Source organism: Protopterus annectens, chromosome 5.part0 (assembly GCF_019279795.1).
Source record: "Protopterus annectens isolate FY-2018-M chromosome 5.part0, PAN1.0, whole genome shotgun sequence".
Lineage (NCBI taxonomy): Eukaryota > Metazoa > Chordata > Ceratodontiformes > Protopteridae > Protopterus > Protopterus annectens.
Genome location: NC_056735.1, coordinates 652930752 through 652940751, shown reverse-complemented (window position 1 = coordinate 652940751; position 10000 = coordinate 652930752).

Below are 10000 nucleotides of genomic sequence, written 5' to 3'. Positions count from 1 at the left end.
CTCTGCACACACTTGTGTATTGCCTTTGAGGTTGTGGACATAGCTAAGGAATGCCTTGTGGTTGTCCTTGGCCTGGGAGGCCAAACTTACCTCAAATTTGGCTTTGGTAGACTTTGTTTGTCCTCTGAGTTGTTTGTTTAGTTTGATGAGAGTGCTTTTCTTCTTCTGGGTGCTGCACCTCCTAATTTTTGCCATGATTTTCTTCCTTCTGTTATACAGGGTACTGATTTTGTGAATCCACCAGGGTGGCTTGTGTTTTGAGTTAGTTCTGTACCACCTAGTGGGTACAACTGCCTCTGTGCAGTATTAACATGCTTGTACAGGGTTTCTGTGAACAGTTTTGCATAGGCAGCATCGTTCTCAAGGTTTATGGGGGCTTGAAATTTTGCCAGATTATCACTTAATAGCAGGAGGTTAGCCTTAGAGTAGTTCATGAATATTCCTGGTTTAGCAGGGTCCTCCAGGTGTTATTTTTACTTCAAAGGAGACCATTTTGTAGTCAGACTTTACCAGGGAAGGCATTACAGTAGGGGATGCGTAGCATTCTCCCATATTAGTCAGGACCAGATCCAGTATGGTTGCACCCTTGGTTAGTGTATTGACTATCTGGTCCAGAGAGTTTGTGTATACAAAATCCAGGTATCTGTGCCTGTACATTTTGTATCGTATAGGATTCCCACTTAATAGTGAGGTAATTAAAGTCACTCATGAATATGGTATTGGGTTGGATGGTTAGTGTTTCTAATAAGCTTAAATACATGGTATTGGTTTCCTGGGTCATAGAGGGGGGCCTATAGCTTGCAAGGAAGAGGTATTGGATTTTGCCTATGGTGATTTGAACATGGATCAACTCAGGTGCATTGTCCTGTTTGACCAGCCTTGAAGTATATTTATTTTTGATGTAAATAGAGACACCTCCACCTTTAGTCCCTGCCTGTGAAGTAGCTGGTCTAACAATTCTGAAACTTAAATGTCTGCCATTATTTTCTCACTTCAGCCCTCAGTGATTAGCCAGTGATTTGTCAGAAACCCACAAATTGTAAGAGAAACAGGCCAAAAATATGAGGCACAAATCTGGACATTGTGCAAAAATCTGGACATTTAAGATGTATGCTAGTCCTTTCTTTATATAGTAACAAGGACTTTTGTAGCTATTTAAAGGTAAAATAGCAAGAAAACCAGCAAAACATAAAATTTCTCTGAACAGCTTATAAAATAGGGAACAGCCATCTCTTTTTAAGCACTACAGATCAGCTCCTCTGGGTATCCAGCTTCTAATACTTACTTTATATTGCAATTGGTCTTGTTGCTGCCATTCATAACCTTACATAATATAAAAAAAACATGCAAGGCAAAAATCAAAAACTTGTACTGAAAATCAGTGAAGATAGGGAGCAGATGCACCTTTGTAAACACTAGCAATCGGCTCTTCTAACCATCTGATTGCTAGTGTTTACTTTATGTAGTAACACTGCTTGTGAAAAACCAGTAAAACATAAAGTGCACCCTGAAGCTCAAGGAAGATTGGGAGCAGATGCAACTCTGTAAGCATCGATTGCTAGTGGTTAGTTTATACAGGAACATAACTTGCTGGCATAAAAAAAAAATATTATCTCATATGTCTGGGCAGGGTGTTCTGTTTGCATTGTTGTAATGTCCTGATATCTGCCTTCAAGACAAAAGGTGTCCCTAAAAGTTAAAGGACTTTGCTAAGGTTTTGGGGACCTGCTGCTGTCATTGAGCATTATCTGTAGCCCAATCGCTGTAATAATTAAGTTAAAAAATATGATGTAAGGGCTATAAACATTTAAAATTAGTTGGAACTGTTGCTGCAGTGTTGGAGCTCTCCTAGGGGAAGCAAGACAGGATTGGTACGTAATGCTCACAGAGGGGGAAAAAAAAAGAAAACAGATATGTGAGCAAAGACTAATTATGATGTCACAGAATGGAAGGTAGTTAACAAGGTGGGAGGCAACATTTATGTTTCGGTCTGAGGTAAGCGATCCTTTTTAGAAGTGAGAGAATGTTCCTTTAAGGGGAGAAAGTAAAGTTTCAAGGATATGGGATAATTTTATGCCTAAAAAATGTAACTGTAAAACTGAAAAAGTGGTTTACATACCACTTTGTTCCCAGTGTCCCTGTTTCTATATTGACAAAACTGAAAGAGTTTTAAAAGATAGACTTTCCGAACATTTAAGGGACATTAATAAACAAGATAGCAGAAACAGTTTGTGAAAGCATATTCAAATGCACAATGACCATGGTTTCAGTTTTTTTCTGATGGCTGTTCTTGATGTAGATCATGGGGGGACAGTGGAAAAATAATTTAGAATGTAAGGAGTTCGAGTGGCAGATTAGAACAAATGCCACCAGACCCCATGGTTTAAATGAAGATATTTCACTTGCTTGTTTGCTTCCTTAAAGTCACATCCTTCAGTTAATTACATCTTTATGTTTTGCTCTATGTAGGATGAGCTTTCTCTGCCCCTCTGTTTTCTTCTTTTTTCATTGTGATGGGGAACATGTCCCAGGAAAATTACCACAATTGTTTTGTCGGTTCATTTAAGACAGCTATGTTAAAATCATGCAACTAAAATTATATGGATAGAATTTTATTCCAAGGCTTTTAAGTTTGAATGATTTTTAAAGTTTGAACATGTAACTTGTTTTCATTGTTACTGTGGCTTTAAATTGACTTGACAGTTGGTTACCTTGTAATTTTCCTAGGCTTTTGCATTTAAATATGGCAGCTTTGTTTGCATCATTATTTTGATGAAGTCCCTTGATTTTTGGGACAAAAGCATTAAGATGTTATTGTTTTTCACAATAAACAAATGTTTTTATTACTGCCTTGGATTCTGTATTGATTTTATACTGGCTTTGTTTGAGCCTATTGAAGTGAACTGTGGTGCCGTTCTTCCTCTGTTTCCCTATACTGGAGTGTGGGTTTGTGCAGCAGTTTAACTTATTGGTTTGTCATTTTTGTGGAAGGGGCTGAGGAGGAATTCACTTTTCACCCAGGAACAGGAGCAGCAAACAGTTGCTGGGTTTATGGAGAAACTCAGTTCGAGTGTTGGACCTTTAACACAGCTTATCCACCTGCTTACCCAGAAACTAGAAGGAATAGCAGTTGGACTCAACAGTTTACACAGAACAGATACTGGTGGTAACACTCCTTCAGTGATTCCTTTAGACAATGTAACTCTAATACTATTTTTGAAAACTTTTAATATACCAAGAACCGAGAGTATTTTTCCTAGTAATTTTGGGCCTGGTTTTGTTCATGAGGGCCCTAGAGAGAACACTTTATCTGACGGGTTTAAAATCAACATTGACTTTGAATCTACCCTGCAAGATATGGTACCGAATGATATCTCTATTTCACAGTTGTTAAAACTTTTTCAGAACAAACTGCTGAAGTATCATAAGCTACTGGCAGAAAACGGTTTACCTTTGAATGTTCGACGGCAACATCTTCAAAACTGTTGCCGTGAACTGCAAACTGCGAAATTCCGAAACTGCGAAAACCGAAGCGCTGAATTTCAAAATCTCATTCCTTTTTGAACCATGGTAGCACTTGTTTCAGTGGTGGTGCAATTGGAAATGTTGAAAGTCGATTTTTTTTGACATTTCATGAAGTCGGTGCTTCGGTTTTTGCGTAAACGGTTTGCGGATGTGCATGTTTGACGAATGTGCTTTCACACATTCAAAGGTAAACCCAGAAAACAGCCACTTTGGAAAATGCAACAGACATGGTGTTGTTCCCAAAGGTTTAAGATCTTGGAGATACACTTCTGGGTTGTTAAGGGCTCAGTTTTATACCACAAACTTCTTGCATTATCCACTTTTACTTAGTCAACTTTCACTGATTTACTCCATTTTTAATAAACCCTCCTTCTGTCCAGCCATCTCTTCCTTTATATCCTTTTACACTTCCTCACACTCTCTATGGAGCGCTGATCTGTTTCTCTTAGCTATCCAAAAGCCTAAAAAAGTAATAGGACATTACTTATATAGCTATTCAGTTGCTCTAGTCTGGAACAAACTCCCATTAAACATTAATAATATTCCCCATACTCATACCTTTAAAAAAATGTTAAAAGAATATCTACAAACTTCACCGATCCGCTCATGCCAAAACCTTTGGATCCCGGAAACTACCGTCCCATCAGTCTGACAAGCCTTATCTGCAAGGCCATGGAGCGTATTATCATGGAACTTATAAACAAAGACATTGGCAACCTTCAAACACTGGACCCCACCCAGTTTGGGTTTGTGAAGGGCCGATCTTGTCTCCTGAACCTGATTAACTTCTTTGAATCAGTCTCCAGAGCCATGGACAAGGGTAAGGTGGTCCACACAGCCTATCTAGACCTTGCCAAGGCCTTTGAAACCATCCCCCACTCTGGAATCATAGACAAACTTACTAAGTTGGGCATTAATCCCTATGTCACCCAATGGGTTGCTAAATGGCTTACTGACAGAACCCACACTATAAAAGTAGCTGACTCCAAATCCAGCTCCAGACAAGTGACAAGTGGAGTACCTCAGGGTTCAGTCCTGGGGCCGCTCTTGTTTGGCATCTACTTCTCTGAAGTACAGGTCAACACTAAGGGACTCTGGCTAACAAAGTTTGCAGATGACTGCAAACTGGGAGCCATTATTGAATCCCCAAATGATGTGGATACTCTACAAAAGGGCCTTACAGAAACAGATGCTTGGTGCCAGAGCCATGGGCTCAAGCTCAATGCCAAGAAATGTATTGTTATCCCTTTGGGAAAAACATGTATCCATGAATTACCATATAGGTGGCAGTACACTAAACACGAATTGAACAAATGCCACCAGACCCCATGGTTTAAATGAAGATATTTCACTTGCTTGTTTGCTTCCTTAAAGTCACATCCGTCAGTTAATTACATCTTTATATTTTGCTCTATGTAGGATGAGCTTTCTCTGCCCCTCTGTTTTCTTCTTTTTTCATTGTGATGGGGAACATGTCCCAGGAAAATTACCACAATTGTTTTGTCGGTTCATTTAAGACAGCTATGTTAAAATCATGCAACTAAAATTATATGGATAGAATTTTATTCCAAGTCTTTTAAGTTTCAATGATTTTTAAAGTTTGAACATGTAACTTGTTTTCATTGTTACTGTGGCTTTAAACTGACTTGACAGTTGGTTACCTTGTAATTTTCCTAGGCTTTTGCATTTAAATATGGCAGCTTTGTTTGCATCATTATTTTGATGAAGTCCCTTGATTTTTGGGACAAAAGCATTAAGATGTTATTGTTTTTAGCAATAAACAAACGTTTTTATTACTGCCTTGGATTCTGTATTGATTTTACACTGGCTTTGTTTGAGCCTATTGAAGTGAACTGTGGTGCCATTCTTCCTCTATTTCCCTATACTGGAGTGTGGGTTTGTGCAGCAGTTTAACTTATTGGTTTGTCATTTTTGTGGAAGGGGCTGAGGAGGAATTCACTTTTCACCCAGGAACAGGAGCAGCAAACCGTTGCTGGGTTTATAGAGCAACTCAGTTCGAGTGTTGGACCTTTAACACAGCTTATCCACCTGCTTACCCAGAAACTAGAAGGAATAGCAGTTGGACTCAACAGTTTACACAGAACAGATACTGGTGGTAACACTCCTTCAGTGATTCCTTTAGACAATGTAACTCTAATACTATTTTTGAAAACTTTAATATACCAAGAACCAAGAGTATTTTTCCTAGTAATTTTGGGCCTGGTTTTGTTCATGAGGGCCCTAGAGACAACACTTTATCTGACGGGTTTAAAATCAACATTGACTTTGAATCTACCCTGCAAGATATGGTACCGAATGATATCTCTATTTCACAGTTGTTAAAACTTTTTCAGAACAAACTGCTGAAGTATCATAAGCTACTGGCAGAAAACGGTTTACCTTTGAATGTTCGACGGCAACATCTTCAAAACTGTTGCCGTGAACTGCAAACTGCGAAATTCCGAAACTGCGAAAACCAAAGCGCTGAATTTCAAAATCTCACCCCCTTTTTGAACCATGGTAGCACTTGTTTCAGCGGTGGAGCAATTGGAAATGTTGAAAGTTGATTTTTTTTGACATTTCATGAAGTCGGTGCTTCGGTTTTTGCGTAAACGGTTTGCGGATGTGCATGTTTGACGAATGTGCTTTCACACATTCAAAGGTAAACCCAGAAAACAGCCACTTTGGAAAATGCAACAGACATGGTGTTGTTCCCAAAGGTTTAAGATCTTGGAGATACACTTCTGGGGTGTTAAGGGCTCAGTTTTATACCACAAACTTCTTGCATTATCCACTTTTACTTAGTCAACTTTCACTGATTTACTCCATTTTTAATAAACCCTCCTTCTGTCCAGCCATCTCTTCCTTTATATCCTTTTACACTTGCTCACACTCTCTATGGAGCGCTGATCTGTTTCTCTTAGCTATCCAAAAGCCTAAAAAAGTAATAGGACATTACTTATATAGCTATTCAGTTGCTCTAGTCTGGAACAAACTCCCATTGAACATTAATAATATTCCCCATACTCATACCTTTAAAAAAATGTTAAAAGAATATCTACAAACTTCACCGATCCGCTCATGCCAAAACCCATCATAACTTTTTTAAGTTACTAATTATTCTTTGTTTATTAACCTCTTCTTCTTAAGACTATTCATCTTATCTACTTCTTTCTTCTTTCTTCCTTCCTTCAGATTTTAATTTCTGTATAACTTCATTTGTCTTTCATTTCTCTTTCTTCTATGCCTATCTTATAATTTCCCTACTGTTACCTTTGACTTCTTCTACCCTACCTACTGACTCCCACCTCTGACTGTACCTTTTGCTGTTAAGTATTTCTATGTTGTTTTAGTTAAACTTTTAAGTTGCACTCTATATATTTATAATATCCCATATATTCTATTAACTTATGTTAGCAACCATTTTTTATTGTAATTATGTTTCTGTACTGGGGCTTTCTCCCTGGGCCTTCGCTGAAAAGGGGCTATTGCTCAGTCAGAGGTACACAGTTAACAAATGTTAAAATAAATAAAACAAAATAAAAAAGTTGAACTTATGGAATTACTGATGCAGTATAACCAGAGGGCAATGGAACTAGAACTTAGCCAGCTGGACACTAGTATTTACAATGATTTGACTTTTAACTCCTTTAGGGTAGACTACAGCATGTTGTTCAACAGTGTAGAACAAACCTTACAAAAGGTAAAACAAAGAAAAAGAAGAAGTTGGTCCATGACAGGACTGACTACAACAATAAGTAGGCGTATCCTCCACCACCAAAGGTCAACAATATTATGCACAACAGGGATTCCCCTATCGAGGCTGGAACTGAAAAGGATAATGAATAACTTCCAGCCCCTTTGGGCTATCCTCCCCCATAGACTGGAGAGGATTTTGAACCAGAAGAGAGCAAGGGAGGTGGCAGGGGCAACATCACCAGGAAAGTACATTCAGGAATTAACCATTGCCTCAAAAAGGGAGGGGATGTGCCACAAACAAATAATTTCCAAAGGACCTGTGATTATTACAGACTGAAAAGGTGACTTTAAAGTTTATAACTATAGTTCCTTTGAAATTTCTATAGCAAGTGCCTCTCTGTTTGAAAAACGTTTAACATTTGTTCCACTTAGAAAAGGTAACTTAGCTAAGACTATTGTTGATTTAAGGATGTGTACTAGAAAATTAAACCTCACTGTTTTTTTTTTGATCATGTCAACTTGAACACTGAACCTAAGAACATATGTAAAAAACCCTAGTGTCTTTAACCCCCCCCTACACCCCACCATTTCACTCTGAAAAAATATGTGAACAAGAGGTAAGGAAAACATTTATTTATTTATTTATTTTACATTTGTTGACTGGGATAGTCCAACTCCATGCATGTCCATTTCAGTTGAGGCCTGGGGAAAAAAGCTCCAGTTTAATTCTACAGAAATACTAGACATTACAACATTATATATAATTCAAGATTGGATAATACAGTTACAACAGCTTGCATTAATTAAAGGGTAAAAATAAAATGTAACTCAGTCACACAAGCAGATTGCTAAGTAAATAGGTGGTTATCAGGTAGTTAGGTTAAAGTCACTTAGATGTAGGAGGATGATCTATGGTATACAGTCGGTAGTTTATACATTAATCAGGGGTAAAACAGGGGCATAGCCACCGTGTTTTAAGGTATAGTGTAAGATTTTTCTTGAATAGGGAATTTCTATAGCATGTGCCTCTCTCTTTGAAAAACGTTTAACATTTGTTCCACTTAGAAAAGGTAACTTAGCTAAGACTATTGTTGATTTAAGGATGTTTACTAGAAAATTAAACCTCACTGTTTTTTTTTGATCATGTCAACTTGAACACTGAACCTAAGAACATATGCAAAAAACCTAGTGTCTTTAACCCCCTACACCTCACCATTCATAGGTAAAGGTGGTTGACATGGAACAATCTTGAGGAGGGTGAGAAAGCTTTACTCACTGAAATAAGCACTAACCGAACCATTAGATGCATGAAGCCTGACAACAGTGGGGGGATGGTAGTAATGGACCATACTGACTATATTAATAGGATGCAGACTATGCTTTTTATCAGTATGAGAAGAGCTCTAGGAACAAATTACATGTTTCCTATAGAAAAATTGACTTGGCTCTGTATAATTTATTGTTAGAAGTGTTGAATACTGTAGACAAATTAAACTATATTAAGAATGAATTTCTATGGATTCCCACAATTATTGGGATCCCTAAAATTCACAAGAACTTGACAGAGCCTCCATTATGACCAATAGTAGATCTAAAAGGGTCCAAAACCCATACAATATCTAGATTTATTGATACAATACTAAAAAAATATTATCAAAGGAAATCCATATTTACAAGGAATTGTGGGATTTTTGAGTAAGATTCACAGGGATACTTATGCTGAGAGATTAATTTTGGTCACCATTGATATTAAAGACCTTTTTTCAGTTATACCCCATGACACAGGCATTGATTGTTTTTACTTGTATTTATGCCAGCACATAGAACTGGAAGATAGGTTGGTGAAGGCTGCTACTTCCCTTATGGAAATGTTTTAAAAAACAACTTTATATGGTTTGAAGGGACTATATATAAGCAGACCAATGGTGCAGCAATGGAGACCACATTTGCCCTCATTTTTGCAAACATAGTTCTAGCTTATTGGGAAACTATTTGTTCAATTCACCATTTGACAACTGCTGGAGCCTGTATGGGCATTTTCTTGATGATGCAGTCCTTTTTTGGAAAGACAGTGAAGCTAAGCTATACAAATTCTTCACCTTTTCCAGCAACACTACTCTTTTTTTTTTAGTTTTACTATGACTAAATTATTTGAAGTCATAAACTACTTAGATGTGAAACTAAGAATTGACCACCCCAACCACTGGTTTTCCTCTACATTATATAGGAAACCCACATATTCAAACTACTTGCTTCATTTTGACAGTTGTCATCCTTTGCACCAGAAGAAAGCACTGGCCAAAGGCCAGCTGTTTTGCTCAGCAAGGGTGATTTCTGAGACTGATACCTTTTTGAAGGAAGGGGACATTTTAATGGACGTGTTAACAAATCATGAGTACCCACCCCAATTTTTGAATGGGATATTTCAGAAGGTTAAACAAAAAAGACTAGACCAGTTTTTGTACCCTTATTAGGTGTCAGTAGTGTCCAGGTGAACATTAAACCTGTGGAGAATATGAAATTTAACCACAACAATGAATCCAGGGATGTTCAGCATATTTTGGAGAGCTACTGGAAAATCTTGCAAATTGGTGGCTTCAACATGGAGAAGTTATGGGCTAAACCAGTAGTCACTTTCAGAAGGGACTGGAACATGAAAAATTACCTAGAAAGAGAGCTCTTACAAACCAGTGGAAGCAAGCCTATCCACCTAATGTCCAAATGTGGTTGTTGTTCTTATTGTTCCTATGTTAAGTAAGGATGGTTAATGGTACAC